Here is a 6049-nt window from a genome sequence, read left to right as displayed (position 1 = left end):
ACTGCAACCTCCACCTCCAGGTTCAAGTGATTCTCCTGCCTCAGCCTCCCAAGTAGCTGGGACTACAGGCACATGCTACCACGCCCAGCTAATTTTTTGTCTTTTTAGTAGAGACGAGGTTTCACCTCATCTTGATATCCTGATCTCGTGATCCACCCCACTGAGGCTCCCAAAGTGCTGGGATTACACGTGTGAGCCACCACACCCGGCCTCTTTTTTAACATTTTAAAAAGCATGAGAAAGAAAACCTCGAAGCAGACAGAGGTTAAGTCATAGCTGGAAAGTGCAGAGGGGCTTTGTGAACCCAGATGGTCTGGCTCCTCTCTGCGAGTCCCCTGTGAGCCAAGCGTGAACAATTCATGTCTCCATGCTGGTCAACAGTGGAAGTCTCTCTGGCTTTGCTACCTTTGGAGAGTAAAGAGTGCAGTATGACATCATGGTTAAGAGGGCTCATTCTAGAACAGCCAGCCTGTGCTCAAATTGTGGTTTCTCCACTTACTAGCTGAGGCACATTTCTTATTCTCTCTGAGCCTCAGCTTTCCTTATTTGTAATGTGTGACAGTAGGATTTACCTCATTGGGTTGTTTTGAGGGTTAACTGTGTTAATAAATACAAAGCATTTGAAACAGTGCCTAATAGTATCTACTCAATAAATGCCGATATGGTTTGGCTGTGTGTCCCTACTGAAATTTCATCTCAAATTATAATCCCCACCTGTTGAGGGAGGGACCAGGTGGAAAGTGATTGGATCATAAGGGTGGTTTCCCTCATCCTGTTCTGCTGATAGTGAGTTCTCATGAGAGCTGATGGTTTTATATGGCAGTTTTCCCTGCTCTTACTTGCTCTCTCTTGCCTGCCACCATGTAAGACATGCCTCTTCCCCTTCGGCCATGATTGTAATTTCCTGAGACTCCCCCAGCCATGTGGAACTGTGAGTCAATCAAACCTCTTTCCTTTATAAATTTCCCAGTCTCGGGTATTTCTTTATAGCAGTGTGAAAACAAACTAATACAAATGCTAACTAAATTACTTGGAATTCCCTGGTTTGGAGGTCTTTGCTTTTCTTTTTAAGTTCCTCTCTTGTGAATTTCTCTTTGTAGATAAAGCTGGTTCAGTTAAAAGCCCCAATAGAAGGCCAGGTAGAAATGAGGAAAACAAATATGGCCCAGGCAAGTGACTCTGAATGTCCATTCCTCAGAACATGAGTCCTTTGTGGGTAAAGTGCTACATGAAAAGAAATATCCTATACTTAAATAAATATGTTCTTTATGAAAAAAACGTAGTTATACAAAGATCAAAAGATTCTTGACCATGGCATGACTTCTCAGAATGCCATGAGTGCCTTGTAATTGTAAAATTTCCAAGGAGGGACAGCTTATGCTGCATGTCAGAGACCTGTTTTTTGAAGCTGTAAGCCCTTTTTTTCTTAGACAACTCTTGAAGCTATGCCGCTGCTGTGAACTCTGACCAACATCCACCTGTGCCATACGCAAGAGGACAAGGGGTGTTTATCTGGCTCTCAGTACAGTTCATCAAGCTAAGCCTCAGCAACTATACGCAGTGTTAGTCCTGAACAACCTTAGTAAAATCTGAAAATCTGTGATTTCAATAGATTGAGGGTCATTTCCTGAAGATTTTGTTTCATGCCCACCTGAAGTGCTGCAGATCTAGACAGGTGGATAACTCAAGGTGGTTATTAGCCCAGAGAAGCAGATGGAAGCAGTGACTGGCATTCTTGCATCTGGCTGATCAGATAAATAAATCTCTTTACTCTCACATCAAGAAATAATTACATCTCTTAGAAGCCTGAATTTCTCCTGTAAGCAGCTGACCCGCAATAAACCTGGCAAGGAATACAAAACAAGTCCAAACTCTTGGGGATTTTCTTCACAGTAATTGGATGTTCTTCCCAATAACAATCCTTTGGGTATTTTTTGGTTTGGGGATTTTAAGAAAAAAAGTGTTTTCATTTTTCATCCATCTTTCAACATGTATTGAACACCCCTACTCCTGGAGCTGAGGACCGGTGATGTAACTTTATGAAGAAGTGCTCACAGATTCATGAAATTTGCTGCACTGTGATGGACACTTTCACCGCTCACAGTATCCTTCACTTGAGAAACAAAAAGTTATCAACTGTTTGGTGAGGGCTAAGGAGCCCTAGACCCATACGGATCATCTAGAATAGGTGTCTTATAAAATAAGACATGGTTGGAGTGAGAAGCAGAGAATTATTTAAAAAAATCGTTCAGTTTTAGCCAGGAGTTAAATCAGAATTAATGGTAAGAACAACAACCTAGAAAACCTGTAATTCTAATATTTGAGAAATGAACAAAGTGGTTTTTTTTAGAAACTTTTGTTTCTTTTGCCCTTTGTTCTAATTGCAGATTTTGCAATTCCTAATTTAAAAAATAGAAGCAATCTATTTTAGTGGGGTTGCCTTAACAGTTTTATATAAGAATTATGCGTGAACATGTTAAGTAACACATTCCGATTTCTTTTGGTAGCTCATACTTAGAGTGACCGAATTCTTTATCTTATGTTTTATTTCTCCTTCTTCAGTTTATCACTTGGAATGCTTCAATTGCATTTCAGTAACAAAAAAGTTCAAAAGAGCTTATGCAATAAATGTTTTTATCCCATGTAACAGGAAGGCCAGGTTTAGGCTTGTGCTTGGTTATTACAGCAGCTCGTTGAAGACATCACGAACTCAGTTCCCTGCTTTTTTTTTTTGAGACAGAGTCTTGCTCTGTCACCCAGGCTGGAGTACAGTGGCGCAATCTCGGCTCACTGCAGCCTCCGCCTCCTGGATTCAAGCCATTCTCTTGCTTCAGCCTCCCGAGTAGCTGGATTACAGGCGCCTGCCACCACACCTGGCTATTTGTTGTATTTTTAGTAGAGACGGAGTTTCACCATGTTGGGCAGGCTGGTCTCGATCTCCTGACCTCGTGATCTGCCCACCTCGGCCTCCCAAAGTGCTCAGGTAACAGGCATGAGCCACCACACCCGGCCCTTCTATCTTTCAGCTGTACCATCCTTGACATCTTGGCTTCTGCATTCCAGTTGATCTCTTCATGTTTACAAAATGGTTGCAGCAGCTCCAAACATTCCATCTTCACAGAGCCATGTCCAAAGGCCAGAAGTATATACCTTTCTTTCACCTCTTTTATAAGTAAATTTTTCTAGAAGTCTCCATCAAATATCTTTTATTTCTTATTGCCCAGAATTGCATTGCACATCCATTCCTAAGCCAGTTTCTAGTGAGAAAAGTGCAACTACTATGCCTTTAAGCCAATTACATTTCACCCAAGGCTGGGCCTACCTCCCCTGAGGCTCGTGGAGTGTTTTACTGAGCAAGGGGGGAAAAAAAGGCTGTAGACTAGTCAGCCGACATTGGTAACTGGATAACAGAGACACTCAATGAAGGAAGAATTCAACTTTTTTTTAGCAAATTGATTTCACCTGGCCTATAAGAGCACCTTGGTTTTTCAAACCGTGCAGCTGTGTCTATTTAAATTTTTCTACTATGATTGTTGTGTTGCATTTAGGACCCAGTCCATGAAAATCTGTGGGTAAAGAATGATGGGCGAGCTAGGAACTGCAGTTAGCCCCATGATTTCAGGGAGAAGAATAAAAGCAATGCTCAGTTTTACAACGGGGAGTGGAGGAAAAGTCATTTCAGAAGCTATGGTGCCTCTTTTCCATTGTCTCCTTTGCTTGACATCTACCATTTCTCACCTGTAAGTTGTAATTATGGACCCAAAGTTGTACCTTCATTGACAGAATCATTCTGAAAGAAAGTTGGCCTGTGCCTGAGGTTGTTGGATAGTCTAGTTTCCCCACTGAGACATCAGCCCTGGCAGTGTAGCCCAGTGGAGAGAACATGAATTTGAATTCTGACTTTGTCTCTGACTGGCTGTGTGACTCTGCAGAGTCACTTTAACTTTCTGGGTGTCCATTTTACCTCAGTTCTTCGTAGGATTGCTGAGGGAATAAAATGAGATAATGTCAAAATGTCTGCCACCTGGGCACGCAAGAAAAGGTAGCGATTACTTCCTTCCGCTTGTAGATCTGGCTGCCACCCAGGGACCCCCGGGCTTCAACATCTGCCTCCTGCCCCTTCCACCCACCCCTGACCCTACCACCACCACCCGTTTCATTCCCATGCCTTTCACCGGGTCCCAGGGATCATCCCAGAGCAGAAAGCAAATTCCACAGTGGCAAAACAGGAAATGACGAGGGGCGGGGGAAATGTACCTGCTTCATCTCCTCATTCCCAGCAGCCTCTCCTCATGGCTCCAGGTTTCAATCACTTCTCTTGTGGATCTGTTATCCACAACCCCACAGTTCCTGAGCTCCCCATTTCCACGCCAAACCCCATCCTTCTGGAGAACTCAAATCAGGAGTCTTCCAGGGACACAAAGTGAGGTGACTCCCCTTCTTGCTGCGAGGGTTGCAGCAGGAGACAATGTGGTCTCGCTAACCCAGGTGGAAATAATATGTTTTCCTAGTTTTAAAAAAGCATCTGTACTACCCAGGGTAAATAATGAATTAGGTCAGCCCAATAGTAATAATGGATTTACTTTTCTGGAAAAAAAAAAAAAAATTTTTTTTTGGAAGATAGCTTGGAGCCAGCACATGTTTTCTGTTCATATGAAAGTCAGATGTGACAAAGACTCTCATTGCCTCCACCATACCCTTTTTCTCCTTTTTCCAACACAATAGAAAGTCTAACAGAGCACATGCTACTCAGAATAAAGACTGCATTCCCTGGGCAACTCGTTCGGGTCCCCTTCAAAGCTGTGGAAGCTTTGTTGTTTCGCTCTTCACAATAAATCTTGCTGCTGCTCAAAAAAAAACACAAAGACTGCATTCCCCTACCTCACAACGGAGTGAGGGCATGGGACTGAGAGCTGGTCCATGGGATGTGAGCGAAGGACAATCCAACAGCTTCTCAAAACCTTCCTTCAGAGATGGTGGGCACGTGTGTGCCCTCGCCCTCCTTTTTCCCCTTTGTTCATCCTGCCTGGAAGCTGTTGCTGCCCTCCTGAACCACAAGGATGGAGGCCACTCTTGTTATGGCAGTACAGTGACCTGAGAGGAGCCGGGTCACAGCAGCTCTGGATCCCTTACCTTCAGACATCTGCACATGTGAGAGAGAAATAAATTTTAATTGGGTTTAAGCTACTATTTTGTCTTTTATAAATCACACTCAAACTTAGTTGTAACTATTACTTCTTGACACCACATCTGGAGCAAAATCAAATTTTAAAAAAACAGGCCGGGAATGGTGGCTCATGCCTGTAATCCCAGCACTTTGGGAGGCCGAGGCAGATGGATCACTTGAGGTCAGGAGTTCAAGACCAGCCTGGCCAACATGGTGAAACCCGGTCTCCACTAAAAGTACAAAAATTAGCTGGACGTGGTGGCACGCACCTATAATCTCAGCTAGTGGGGTGGCTGAGACACGAGAATAGCTCGAACCCGTGGGGCGAAGGTTGCAGTGAGCTGAGATTATGCCACTGCACTCCAGCCTGGGCAGCAGAGCGAGATTCCATCTCAAAAAAAAAAAAAATTAAATTTCCAAACCCAGACGACACAATGCCTCTGTCCTAGATTAGAACACCAACTAGAAGATTAACCTGCTAGTGAGAACACACAGAGAATTGAATTCAGTGAGTTAATTTTGGACTTTAGATCCCTTTATCCTGTTGATAATGCTCTTTACAAAGCAGTCTTCAGCCATGCTCTGAAATTAATTCTACTATATAGACACTACAAGTCCAAGAGGGAACCGAAAGGAACAGAACTGACCTAATGATGCCAAATTTCCCTTGGGAACCATACCTGTAAGGAAAAAAAAAAAAAAGTAGTACCTAAAATAATTTATAAAACTATATAACTAGCCAATAGCCAAGATATGGAAACAAATGAAGTGTCTGTCATGGATAAATGGATAAAGAAAATGTGGTATGTATGTATGTGTAGATGATAGATAGATAGATAGATAGATAGATAGATAGATAGATAGATAGATAGATAGATAGAT

Source organism: Mandrillus leucophaeus, unplaced genomic scaffold (genome assembly GCF_000951045.1).
Source record: "Mandrillus leucophaeus isolate KB7577 unplaced genomic scaffold, Mleu.le_1.0 Scaffold802, whole genome shotgun sequence".
Taxonomy (NCBI): Eukaryota; Metazoa; Chordata; class Mammalia; order Primates; family Cercopithecidae; genus Mandrillus; species Mandrillus leucophaeus.
This window is presented reverse-complemented; position numbering follows the sequence as displayed.